General features: G+C 35.9%; 1 pseudogene; it reads right to left on the bottom strand.

The window, feature by feature from the left end:
- Positions 1–9,052: 9,052 nt before the first annotated feature.
- LOC115801635 (ferritin light chain pseudogene) lies at positions 9,053–14,671 on the bottom strand (annotated as a pseudogene).
- Between the last annotated feature and the right edge of the window lie 326 nt (positions 14,672–14,997).

Here is a 14,997-nt window from a genome sequence, read left to right as displayed (position 1 = left end):
GTTATTAAAGCATATTTCAATGTTTTGCTTACACTAGTGTTCTCATCATGGTGCCACCATTTCATGACAAAGGCCGTAGAGGAGAAAACATTCAACTTAAAATGTCTGCTGGCACACATCGCTGGATTTGTGTGTCACTAAACAATGAGCGAGCATAGTCTTGAATACCAACTATTTAATTAGCACTTTGGGAAGCCATGCATAGAAAATAGCTCATTTACATGCATCTGCTTAGCGATTAGTCCCATAAAAAGCTACCATTTTTTTGTTGTTGTTTAATATAGCGAACATTTTACCATTCGGCCATGAAAAAAAATCAAAACATATGTTATTATTTTCAAATCCTGAAATTCAGAGATTTAATTAAAATAGGCAAAAGTCTTCATATTTCTTTTCAAGGTATATTTAAATTTTTTAATTTAACCTTAAGTGTACCATAAAAGGCTGGATACAAGTAATAATTAAGAACTTCAAAGGGCAACTGGAAACCCTCTAACAGTCCTTGGTTTAATTAAAAGCTATTATTAGAAAGCTCTCAAATATACAGTTACATTTAATGACAAGTGACGACTAGTAAAAGCAGTATTTGAAAGTTATGAGTATCTTATTTTAAATACAATTGATAGACTCTAGAAAGTATTGCTATCATTCCATTTTGAAAATAAATGACATGTATTTCTTGAAAAATCAAACTGATAACATTAAAACCCTGTTAGTTTAAGATGCTTTGCTTTTCATTAATTCTCTAGTCTGCATATACCTGTCATGATCACAGATTAATTGTATGCTTCTTAAAAAGCATTTCTGCCAATTTAAACGTCTTTAAGAAGGTGTATTTTTTGAATACAGTGGCATATTTATGAAGTCATGTATACCAATGTGTATGGATGCATTAACAATAAAAGTGAGCTTAACTCGTGCATTTTGAAATATAACATTCTTTTTTGGGATATGAATTGATATTTAATATAACAGTAATAAATTATCTTTTAGAAGTTTATGTTATCTACCACATTTGTGTGAGAGACAATTGACGAAAAAAACCAGGTGATTCTAAATACATTTTGGAAGGGGTATAAACCATATTGAAAATAGTAATAGGCCACATGTAAAATTTGTTATTATAAGTAATAATAATGAATGTAAGTAATCATAGTCATTGGACTCTTTGCTTTATATGTATTTATTTATATGCGGAATTTAGTTGCAATTTGCATGGTTAAAATTCAGGGCAGATGAGTGCATAGTGTATGTATATATATTGTCAAGTGAAATTGATGACTATTTTAAAAGTTCGTTTAGAACATTTTACTGATTCTGTTTGTTAATTACATTTAGTAATTGGCTTATAAAACATCTATAATAAAAACGCCTATTTATTAAGCATATAAAATTTTACTTTTATGAGTAATCTATTATTTTGAAAATGTGATACTATTTCCTTTGTTCACTATGGGCCAGTGAATACCATGGGATGTTTAGTCTTAGAAAGACTATGCAGATTAAATACATAGATATGAATCTATATCTGTACAGCTTATCTATCTAGTTAAGTAATGCAGTGTATGTGTATAGTCCACTGTGTAAGAGAAGTATGCTCCTAATGTGCATTTTGTATACATTATTTAATTTGAAAATATTTTACTTCGGTTTCTTATTTTATCCTCCTTGTAACTGGTATTATTCTTTGTTTATTATGCCCACCTCTTTTTTCCCCCTGCATAGAAACTCAGAATATAAGGTTTGTAGAGTAGGGAACTTACCTATCTTGTACTGATGAATATCCTGCACATAGAACAGTGTTGGACACATAGTAGATAGATGCTCAATGATTACTGGTTGATAAAAAAATGAGTAAATTTAAATATGAGATTGATCTTTCTGAGATAGCTGTTGCCTTATGGATCTAAAAGATTGATTCATATAGACAGACTGGTTCCCCCAACACTGGAGCCCTTTTTAAGCTGCCCAGCTGTGTTAAGAGATTACCCTTCTTAGACAGAGTAAGACCATTGTTTTGTTTGGGGATGAGCGATGATGGCAAGCAACTTCTAAGCTAGATTTTAAAGTCCATTTGTAAGAGAATTGTGTATATATTTGAGATCCTATCCTTGATATAGGGAATAGTCAGTGGTTCATGGAATAGGGCCAAGTTAACTGGACACATGGGAACTGAATCCTAGAACATAGAAACAAAAAATATTTTGTAAGTAATTTAAATATTTTTATTTAACTTTGATTAAAATATCTATTTCATAGAAGCATTGCTTGTAAATGGTCTGAAATGCTTACAATTTTAACTAATGATAGAAGAAATAAATGTGAGTCAGAGTCTCCCTGGTGCCTAACCTTCTTGACTAAGTTAGGACCATTTTTGAAAGCTCCATTAGTTTCCTTTGAATACTAGGAAATTATGAATACTGATAGGTCTATGTTACTAAACTGTGCCCCTGTGACTTAAAAATTAACCCCTCTAAGTATCTAACATGCAATTCAAGAGTTACATGGAGATTTTAAATCACTGATTATATTTTTGAGCAGACATTGGAATTTATGATTTGGTATAAACACTGAAAATTTGTCTTTTTACATGTTCACACAACATGGATTCAAAATAACAAACATAAGATGGGAAGCTCAAATCAATGAGATATTTATTGGGCTCTTATTATGTTCCTACCAATAAGGCTCTAAAGTTCTTAGAAAATAACCATCGTAGATTGTCAAGTGCATAAACAACAAGAAAATATATTCACAAGACCAGGTAGTTAGAAATGTGAGTCATCAAAGAAATGCAGCCCTTTTCTATTTATGTATCATTGAGAAAGAATGTTCTTGATTTGGGAGTTGGGTGAAGTATTTGATTAACCCCATTAACTCTTAGAGATTATTAAGGTACTATTTTGGTCTATGAACACAGTTTTGGAAGCTACAGTGGATTCTGTGTTGGTGCAAAAAGGCACTAAATGATACCCTGGGAGATATAATAGGCTTTTCAAGTCATCTGCCTTGAACATCATGACTGACTCTGGAATCTGGTAAAATCAGATCTGAACTGATACTGTCAACAGATGTTATCATAAAGCAAAGCAGAGAATTCAGATTACATATTTTACCTGGGCTCCATTTTCATGCTTTTGGCTTTTAATTAGGAAAGACGTCTCCACTATGTAAGTGGCCATATTGTTTACTACGTTAAAGATAGAGCTAAATATGAGGGAATCAATCAAGAACTTCTGGACCAATAGAAAAATCTATTAACCAGAAAGTATTTACTAAGTAGCTTATAAGAGTACACAGTGCAAGGGGCTACTTATATTTTTGGGAGGGTAGGCTTGGGAAATGTAGAAATGGAAAGCTTCGGAAGAGGGCTTAGAAAAAGTATAAGAAATGATGCTAAAGTAAAAGTATAAGAAATGATGCTAACTTTAAGAAACATAAGATTTGGTTGAGGAGACTAGATTAATAAATATTAAAAAATAGTGAATAATGTAAGATAACATTGAATTGTGGAATACCTATTAATAATATTATAGGAATATACAGTAAAGATAAATCAGTATGAATAGCTAAGGAAGGATTAGTAGAGAGAGTAATATTTGTAGCTTTGAATTTGCACTTTGAAAGAGTTGTAGAATTAAGACAGATAGTGGGGAGAGCATTCTGGGCCAGAAAAACAAAATGATTGATGATGACCTGGACGCATGAATGAACAGAGCATGTTTTTGAGAGTGAGAAGAGAGAAGAGCTTCATATTTGGTAATAGTGATTAATATTTGTGGATAGGTAGGATAAGGCCAGATTATTTATGTTTTTGAAACATTAGAGATAGACATGATGATGGAAATCATGGATAGTTACTGCGAGTTTCTTCTTTGTTATATTCAACAAATATTTATTGAGCATCTACTGTGTGCAAAGTACTGTGCCAAGCACTGGGAGAACAATGGTGAACCAAATCTAATTATTGCCCAACCACATGAAATTGTATTCTAGCAGGGAAGCTAGAGTTTAAATAACTAGTTACAGAATTGACTCTTTAATTATGGCTTTGATTAGTTCTACAAAGGGGAAGTACATGGTATCTATCATGAGTAAGTAGAACTAGTCTGGGATAGAAGGCAGTGTTAGGGAGCTTGCCTTAAGAAGTAGTGTTTGAGTTGAACCAAAGGAGGAGTGAGATGATTGAATAAACAGGAGCGGGTGGGTAGGCAGAACTTTAGAGTCAGAAGAGACAACACATGTCAATACACACAGGCAGGAGAAAACCTGCCATGTTTGAGGCACTTCAAGATCAGTGTGACTAGACTTCAGAAATATACAGAAAATAAGACGAGATGGTCTAAAATGCAGTTTGAGAGGGAGGCAGGCCAGATGGTGGAAAAGATATTCTAGGGTTTTGGTCTTTGACCTAAGTATGGTGAAAAGCCACTGAACGATTTTAAGCAATGGAGTGGCATGATTTAATTTACATTTTAAAAAAGCGATTCTGACAGTAGTATGGATTGGAGGAAGGCAAGAGTGAGGGAACCACTTATGAAGCTGAGGCAATAGTTGAATTAAGAGATAAAGATGGTTTTGGCCTAAGGTGGTTGTAGTGAAAATGGAGAGGGGTGTTCACGAGGCAAAATGGACCAGATAAACAAAGTAAGGAAAGTAATACTTAAAGAATGGTTCACTATCATCAGTATTCAAGTGGGTCAAAGTGGGCATAATATGGACATAGGAAAGCCAGTTGGAAACTGTGGCAATAATCTGAGACAGTGATGGAACCTGAAATTGGGAATGGAGAAGGGAAGACATGTTCAGAGACATTTAAAAACAAACAACATATAGATTTTTTGACTCAAAAGGTTTAAGTCTTAGTGAATTGAGTGGCCTTAGTGGCTAGAAGAAAGCAGTATGGGGAGGAAAAATGACTGAGTCATTTCACAAGTGTTGAGTTTGCAAGGCTAGATAGCTGTAAAGGCAGACATGAGTGTGATTCTATTTGTGAGGGCATCAGTAGATTTGAGATCGAATTAAAGTAATAAAATATGTGGAGTTTGCCAAGGAAACAGTACAGAGAGTGAAGAATAGCAAGCTAAGGCAGCGATTCTGATGTTGGTGGAAGGAATAAGTAGGTGTCACCCATGGCTTAGAGTACATTTGGAAACAAAGTCCCTCTCAGTAATTCCCTTTTGAAGGCCACTTAAATTTTAGCTGTTTAGTATATGTTCAACTATTGAAATAGAGTCCTCCCCAAAATGTCTGTAGTTTGCCACATTTAAGAATCTTACATTGTTATTGTAACTAGACTTATCGTGATCACTTTGAAACGTATAGAAATATTGAATCACTGTGTTGTATAACAGGAACATAGTGTTGTAGGTTAATTATACTTCAAAAACAAACAAACAAACAAACTCATAAAAAAAAGAGATCAGATTTGTGTTTACCAGAGGTGGGGGAATTGGATGGAGGCAGGCAAAAGTTACAAACTCCCAGTTATAGGATAAATAAGTAAGTAAATAAGGGATGTAATGTACAACATGATAAATATAATGAACACTGCTGTATGTTATATATGAAAGTTAAGAGAGTAAATCCTAAGAGTTCTCATCACAAGGAAAAATTTTTTTTCTACTTCTTTAATTTTATACCTATATGAGATGATGGATGTTGACTAAACTTACTGTGATAATCATTTTATGATGTATGTAAGTCAAGTCATTATGCTGTACACCTAAACTTATGCAGTGCCGTGTGTCAATTATATCTCAATAAAACTGGTGAAAAAGAATATGTTACATTGAAATAAGAAAGGGAGGAGAGACTGGTTGGAGAGTGTTCATATAATTCTAGAAATAATTGGAATTTAAATAATGCTTCTTAAACATTTAATTCAAATTGATTACCACATCATCCAATATATTTTCAAGTTCATAGAAATGTCTTTTAGAAAAATATAAGCTTATTCTTTCATCCAGTAAATATTTATTGAGAGCTTACATGCTTGGCACTGTTCTTGGTCCTATTGATTTTAGTTTTGATTATGGAATCTACATTTTAAAGGGGCGAGATAGTCAATAAATAAAAGAAAATATCATATAGCTGTAAGTGCTATGATAAATAATGCCAGGTAATGGGGCTTACTTTAGATTGGGTGGTCAGGCAAGGCTTACTTGAGGAAGCAATGTTTAAAATGACACCTTAAAATATAAAAGCATAATAGTTACACTATTTAAGTCTATAAAGAGGTACATATACTTGTCTGTTTACATAAGATTAATGAACCTCTTTTAGTTTAACATCAATAAAAACCTTGACCTAATCTCTTTTGATTCTTCATTCAGGTCCATAAAAGACAGAAGGGTAGAGAGAAAAACACTGTACATGAATGTGACTCTTGGTGTGCTTTACCTCCATAATTATGCATCCAAGTTAAGAAAAAGCTAAAGGAATAGTTTTTTTCTTCGTTTCTTATTTCTCCTATGAACTTCAGAGTTCACTTTTAAAGGCACTTTAGAAAATCAACATGATATTTTAGTGGAGACTTTTGAGCTGCATCATGATAAAATGTTTAATAAAACAATACTATCAGTAACATCAGGCAAGTGTATCGTAGGTATTGACTGGGTAATGGAGTTATTCAAAAGTAGTGATTGGAACTGAGGCTAAGAAATTTAGGCGAACTGTTAGGATAGTAACAGGAGAGTGAGGGCTTGAGCCAATTCACAGCTAATCAGTTCCTTATCAGTAACTACAATTTGTATTTATTTATAGAGATTAAGGATAATTTTTTCCACAGCTAATGATGGTTCTATTTCAATGTATTATAAAATTTTTAACTTGTTGAAGCTATCAAGTAAAATTTATCTTTTCAAGACATTTCTTAATTGCCGACATCATAGTTTTGAGGAATATTGGCATTTTCTAATCATGTGTGCTTAACGTAGTTTTGGAAATTCATGTTCAGACTTGATACACTGTTTAACAATTTTAAATAGTCAATTAAAAAAAACACAGGCACACATGCACATGCTTTTAAAAAATTAAAAGTTGCACACAGCTATATGGTAAAAAGCAGGCTCCCAGTCATTTGAGTTTTACTCCGCAGGGGTAACTAGCAGTTTCTTGAGGTTTGGAAACTGTTTTAAAATTTAAATTGAAATTACTTTGTGTGAAAGTTCCTCAAATTATAATTATATTGGACTTGGGAACATCTTTCTGCCTTTTTACAACTTTCTCTAAACTACAATGTCAAGATTGGATTTAAACATAAATGATTAAATATCTCAGAACTGTTGTGGTTATCTTTGATGAACGCTAGGCTTCAGTGAAACCATATTGTTTATTCTTTTTGAAATTCACAATTCAAGAGACTTAAAGGAAAGTTATGGGCAGTGTCCCTCTGAAAGGTATTTATTTATGCCTTCAGGGATTTCATGAGCATTGTTATGACCACAGGGGTTTCACAATCAGGTTTAGTTTCTAAACTGTTTTCCTCACAATCCCATATACTTGACCAACTTTCAAAAAGCCAAGATAATTAGTGGTTCTCCACTCACGTCAAATTAGCTAATCTCTAAGCTTTGGCCTGGACCCTCATCAGTAAACTTCTCTTCAACTTCCGAACACTTATGAATCAGTTAAAAAATTTCAGGACAGAGTGTCCTCACGGAATCAGAAGAAGATGCTTTTTGGTTCCTAACCTCTGTCCTGCGACGATAACAAGAATAGCAACAGCAGTGCCCTAATGTCCAATCCGACCCTCCCTTAGTAGACAAATTAGTAATTCACGTGTCTATTCTGCCGAAATCCCCTTAATTCTTACCATTTATCCTTCTGTCAGGGTTTAAGTTAAATCCGACATTCTGTGAAGCTGTCACATTCTTCTCTCTAGTTCCAAAGCTAGACTTTCAGTTCAGATAGCCCATCCTGGAACAACAGTGGCTGCCAAAGGAAAGGTTACAGCAGTGCTACCCCAAAGTGTCCCCTGGTAGAATGAAGATGGAGCATTATGCACTTAGGTAAGTGAATAAATAAATGACTTTGATTTTCTCAATAGCATATTATAAAGAAAACTTTGGACATCAAGTATATTGTTAACCAGTGCCTAAATTGGGGAACAAACCAAGGATGTGAGCAAACATTACTTTCTCATCCATCACTATTACTCTGACTGTTCTAGAATTGACAAGGAAAAGTGAGGTGAGAAGAAAAGAAACCTTATTGTATTAGACACTGTGCTAGGTGCTTTACATACACGCTCTCATTTAATCCTCCTGAAAACTTTGTAGTTTATGTTAGCCTCATTTTTCAGAGCCAGAAACTGAGGCTTGAGGGGATTACTTAAAACAAGTAAAGAAAAGACGGGACAAAAGGAGAAATGTATAGATATCATAGAATCAGGTCAGGATAGTCTTATATTTAAACAAAAACTCGGTAGAGAATATTACAATTTGTTTGTGTATCTCGGTAGTTAAGGCTCAAGTCAGTAAAATCTCAGCACTTTGAATTCATAAATTGTCAAAATATCAGGTCATTTAAGAGAAAAAAAACCAGAGACCATTCAATGGGGAAAAAACATAATATCTACAAAATGAACTGAATATTTCATATTGCGTTCAGTTGCTATGGTATCATGTAGATATAATTTATAAACACACTCTTGCTTCACATTTTACATATTTAGAAATTAAATCTACATTCATAATTATTTCAGTATTTGAATTTCTTAACAAAAAACACCCCTTTTTATGTCGGTTTTTTCCAGCTTTATTGAGATATAATTGTCAAATAAAAATTACATATATTTAAGATATACAATGTGATAATTTAATATACATATACACTGTGAAAAAATTACCACAATCAAGTTATTTAACATATCTACAACCTCACTTAGTTACCCCTTTTTTGTGTGTGTGGTGAGAACTCTGAAGGCATATTCTCTTAAACTTCAAGCATACAGTACACAGTTTATTTATTTATTTTTTCCTTCAAAAAGTTTCATTGTTTCCATTTGGCCCAAGGCTTGGGAGAGCGCTCTCGGGTGGTTAAAAAGCTGCCTAGAGGCTGCAGAGAGGGGCTTCAGGCAGAAACTCTGACACCAGAGGAGCTTTTCAAAGGCCACAGGCTCCAGAGGCCCCTAGTCGTGCTCGAGGGTGAGCCTCTGGAAGAGGTACTCGCCCAGCCCCGCCTGGGGACCACGCAGCCTGCGGAGGTTGGTCAGCTGGTCGCCATCTTCTTGAGTTTCTCCTGCTCACCTAGTAAGCGGCTCTTCGGGAAGTCTCTGGCTCTGGCAGGCACAAAGCCAGGGGATGTAGATTCAGAAGGGCCTGGTCCAGGGTCCTCTCGCTGAGAATGGTGGCTTCCCTAGCGTCCCGGGTTTTACCGCACCCATCTTGAGGTGGCTTCCGCGCGTCCTGGAAGAGGGCGTGGCTTCCGCACTGGTGTTGCATTTTCAAAAGACGCTGGGCGACTTCGCACGTCCCCTCCGCCGATTTGTGGAAGAAGTGGCTCCGTGCTCTCCACAGCGACGTCGTCGTCGTCGCGGTCGAAATGGAAGCCCAGAGAGAGAGAGGTAGGTGTAGGGGGCCCCTCGATGCATGTTGACCGGGAGGTGGATGGCGGCCTCCACCTGGGTGGAATAATTGTGACGAATCTGGGAGCTCACGGTTGATCAGCAGTAAGGAGTTAAGCTCCAAAAATGGTGTCGGCTCGTGCCGGAGGCCCAGGGTGACTGACTGGTTGGTTCTGAAGGTTGCGACTGGGAAAAAGGTACAATACAGTATTATTAACTGTAATAAATACGATGTATATTAGAACTTATTAATTTTATAACTGAAAGTTTATATCCTTTGACCAACATGTCCCGATTCCCTCACCCCCATTCCCTGGCAACCACTGTTCTACTCTCTCGTTCTATGAGTTTGGCTTTTTCGGATTCCACGTATATAAGTGAGATCATACAGTCTTTGTCTTTGTGGCTGCCTTATTTCACCTAGCATAATGGCCTCAAGTTTCATCCATGTTGTTATAATTGGCAGGATTTTCTTCCTTTTTATGCTGAGTAATATTCCATTGGGGGTTAAAAAAAAAAATATATATATATATATATATATATATATATATACCACATTTTCTTTAAACCTTCATCCATTGGTGGATACTTAGGTTGTTTCCATACCGTGGCTATTGTGAATAATACTGCAGTAAACATGGGGAGTGCATATATGTTTTTGAGTTAGTGTTTTCATTTACTTTGGATATATAACATGAAGTAGAATTGCTGGATCATATGGTAGTTCTAGTTTTGATTTTTTGAGGAACCTCTGTACTGTTTTCCATAGTGGCTGCACCAATTTACATTCCCACCAACCGTGCACGAGGGTTCTCTTTTCTCCATATCCTTGCCATCACTTGTTATTTCTTATCTTTTTGATAATAGCCATCCTAACAAGTTGCAGGTGATATCTCCTTGTGGTTTTGATTTGCATTTCCCTGATGATTAGTGATATGGAGCACCTTTTTAGGTACAGCCGTTTCTTGGTATCCTTGGGGAACTGGTGCCAGTATGCCCCACGGATACCAAAATCCAAGGATGCTCAAGTCCCTTATGTAAAATGGTGTGGTACAGTCAGACCTCTGTATCCGTAGGTTCTCCATCCTCAGATTCGGCCAACTTCAGATTGAGTTACAATTCGAATGTGGAACCTGTGGATACAGAGGGCTGACTGTACCTGTTTTCCATTTGTATGTCTTCTTTGGAAAAAAGTCTGTTCAAGTCCTTTGCCAGTTTTTTAATTGGGTTATTAGCTTTTTTGATACTGAGTTATATGAGTTCTTTATATAGTTTGGGTATTAACCGCTTATCAGACATATGGTTTGCAAATATTTTCTCCCTTACTGTAGGTTGCCTTTCATTTTGTTGCTTGTGTAGAGAAGCTTCTTAGTTTCATGTGGTCCCATTTGTTTATTTTTGCTTTTGTTGCCTATGTATGTGTGAAATATATTTAATTTCATGGAAAGAAATTTCATGTGCATTGGAACTATGTTTACCATATATGATATTATGACTGTACAAACATATTAACCGTAATCTTAAGTAAGTGACAATTTGCTCTGCCTTATGTCCAAGTATGTGAGGAGAAGGGTCTTTGATGATCAAAAGAAAGTTGATATTAACATAACCCACACTGGGCACTCAAACGTAATCAAATATATACTATCATTTTGTTTTTTCTTTAAGCCTTTGAATTTAAACACACTCTTGGATTTGTGGTTCTGCATGCTCTCCTAACTGCATGGAAGGCAAGCTGACACTGGGCAAAGTTATTAAGTAAGGGATGTTTGTAGCATGTATTTTAGCAACGGATCGTCTTTGTTCTGAAGACGATCTTTTACCTTCATAGTTGTTTTCTCTTCCCACACCCTTATTCCTCCTTGAAGATACCCAGTTCTTTCTTGTCTTCTCTGATTTTACCCTGGTAATTTTTGCTCTAGGGATGGGATTGAAAGAAACTAACTCCTGAGGTGAAAGTGGCTCATATGGTTTAATGCCGTATTTCTTTTTTTATTTTGCGGTACGTGGGCCTCCCACTGCTGTGACCTCTCCCGTTGCGGAGCACAGGCTCCGGATGCACAGGCTCAGCGGCCATGGCTCACGGGCCCAGCCGCTCCGGGGCATATGGGATCTTCCCGGACCAAGGCACGAACCCACGTCCCCTGCATCGGCAGGCGGACTCTCAACCACTGCGCCACCAGGGAAGCCCAAATGCCGTATTTCTTAAAACACAGTGTAGGTCAAAAGAATGAAAATTGTTTTATTTAACAAGCACTCACTCACTGTTCTGTGTGTTTTATAAATGTTAACTCATTTAATTCTCACAGTAACCTATTAAGTAGGTTTTTAATTGTGGAATTTCAGATAATCAGTAGGGGAAAGATTGGGAAACAACTGATCCTTTTATCTTTGAAATCATCTCATAAATTGAAATTCTATTTCTATGGCCAGCCCAATTTTTACTCCCGTGATAGTAATCATGAATCAGGGCAAATCAAGCACAGGATCTTGTGGTCAGTCTGGTTCTTCGTGGGCCAGTGACGATAGACTCAATTAGACCCTCAGGACAGGGGTTTTACTGACTCATACTACAAGTAGAAACATTCACATCTAAGTTTAAAAAGTTTTACAGAGGTTTGCCAATCCTTGAATTTTTACTATTGTTATAACTGAAATGTAAGTTAATTTTTTGTTGTAAGTCATGTTACACACCTTTTATATCTAGTATTTTAATATGTTAAAAAGTTTATTTTTGGACTTTTGGAGTATCCTAGTATGATTCCAATTTTAAAATGAGTTATCCATAAACAATAGTTGCTTTCAGTTTTCAAAAACACACTCTTCTTCATAAGAATGAGAATGAACTGTATATTTGTAAGAGTGCTATACAGATGTATAAATGTTTTAAGAATATCATAAATTATTTTTTATTTTAGTTATTTAACCCTGTTCAATGGGTGACAGTATTTAAATGTGAAATACATTGTCATTTTTAAAAAAGTACACTTATTTATTATTTTATAAATTTATTTATATTTATTTAGTTTTGGCTGCATTGGGTCTTTGTTGCTGCGCGAGGGCCTTCTCTAGTTGTGGCGAGCAGGAGCTTCTCTTGTTGTGGAGCTCGGGCTCTAGGTGTGTGGGCTTCAGTAGTTGTGGCACATGGGCTCAGTAGTTGTGGCTCGCGGGCTCTAGAGCACAGCCTCAGTAGTTGTGGCACATGGGCTTTGCTCCGCTTCATGTGGGATCTTCTCGGACCAGGGATCAAACCCATGTCCCCTGCATTTGTAGGTGGATTCTTAACCACTGCGCCACCAGGGAAGCCCTACATTGTCGTTTTAACTGCTGAATAATAATTCTCTGTCAGGAATCTTTAAAAGCCCCTTCTAAGTATATGAAAGAATTAAAGGATTATAATTCACACAAATACTCACTTTAATTGAATTTTTACCTAGCTTTTTTAAATTTTATTTTATTTTTTTTGCCGTATGCGGGCCTCTCACTGTCGTGGCCTCTCCCGTTGCGGAGCACAGGCTCCGGGCGCGCAGGCTCAGTGGCCATGGCTCACAGGCCCAGCCACTCCGCGGCATGTGGGATCTTCCCGGACCGGGGCACGAACCTGTGTCCCCTGCATCGGCAGGCCGACTCTCAACCACTGCACCACCAGGGAAGCCCTTACCTAACTTTTTAGAGTATATGGAAGAATCACTAAGAAAAATTATATAAACGGTGAATGCAACAAAAAGGAAAAAGTACAAGAGTAGATTGATTTTAATTAAGGAGTATCAAATTTCAACTTTAATTGCAATCATTGTTTGAGTTTTTCCAATCTCACATGATAAATTGACTGATAGAAAATTTGTCCACTCTGAAGCTTATTATTAAATAATAATTCTAATTGTCATTTGACTTCTCAACTTATAATTTCTCAAATAAGTCTTTGAAGAAATAGTACAACTTTTTGATTAAGGTCAATACAGACAGGTGTAAAACAGTAATTCTCAGCCTATATTGTAGTTATGGGAGAATTGAGTCAGACCAAAGAAAAATGTGCAACTCAGTTTATCATTACTCATTTAAATGGCTAAGTCATATTCTATGAAACGTTTTGTTGACACTATAACATTTATAACGCTTAGCCAATTGGAACTACCCAATATATAGGACCCCGCACAAATTGTACACATTGGTAAGAGTTCAGCCTTCCTTATGAATATTGTTTAAATTCAGAAAGCATTCATCTGTCTTGCAACCTCACTTTGAGCTTAAGAGATGTAGTTCTAGTTTTTGCTATACTGATGCTTTGCAAACTTATTGTTTAATAAAAATTGAATTCTAGATAATTCCCTTTCATATCCCCACCTACCACAAGGAATTACGGAGGAGGAAAATAAAAACTTGTATTGCAATACCTAGGGAAAAGATTATAGGTCCTTTTATTTTTCCCCAAACAGCTATAAATTTAGGGCATTCAAAAGAATTCATGCAAAATCAAAGTTGAAATGAAAACTTTCTCTCTTTGCTAGGGAATTTAGTTCAGTGTCTATAATGTGCCCTTAGTACTTCTAAAATTGGAAATGAGTCAGTCTGTCTCTTAGCTATGTACAAATTCCTTGAGAGGCATCATACAATTGTTGGTTTCAAATAAGCATTAGATTTATTACCTAAATGTTGTCAACCACTATAGTAGATTTACTACAAAATACGAAAGACACTTTTTCAATGATTCATATGAGAGTTTATCATATTTTGAAATATTTTTTGCAATTTATTATTGGTCATCCTTCCTTGCACAATTGCTCGTACCAAGCACGTTTTACAGATTAGGAAATAATTTGGATATATACTAAATAAAGTCTAAATAAAGCAGAATAATTATCAGCATATTTTACAAAGATGGGATTTGGGGATTGGTTTACAAAGATGGGATTTGGGGCATGTCCTTGGACTTGAATGAAATTCTGAGCTCTGTGCCATAGAATATGAAATACTCGTAATCCATGGCATGTGGTGGCATCACAGTTAATAAAATTATTGCCTATAATTGGTTGTGATGAAGTACCTTCCGAAAGAAGTACCCTGGGAGCCTAAGTGGTTACCACAGTTGACCATCATGGTCATCATTAATGACTAAAAGAACCTTAGTGTGGGTAAGATTCTTCTGAATGAACTGGAGCATTTACAGAAAGAAAATTCAGAAGCACAGGTTTTTAACTCTTAGTTTGAGGCATGGTCAGAGAACCTGTGAACTTCTATGGTAGCCTTAAATCTCTTATTTCTTATAGAAACAATACCAATATTGCTGGAAAGTAAGCACAAAATTTAATTGTAATGATTACAAAGTTATAAGGTAAATTCACAGGCTCACCAAATCATGAAAATCAGGGCATCCATTGGAAGATGTTGGACTCTCAAACTTGGAATGGAGGCATTGCCAATGAAAACAG

Source organism: Delphinapterus leucas, chromosome 3 (assembly GCF_059928025.1).
Source record: "Delphinapterus leucas isolate spDelLeu-1000000601 "Yukka" chromosome 3, BTC_Dleu_Yukka2, whole genome shotgun sequence".
Lineage (NCBI taxonomy): Eukaryota > Metazoa > Chordata > Mammalia > Artiodactyla > Monodontidae > Delphinapterus > Delphinapterus leucas.
This window is presented reverse-complemented; position numbering and strand designations above follow the sequence as displayed.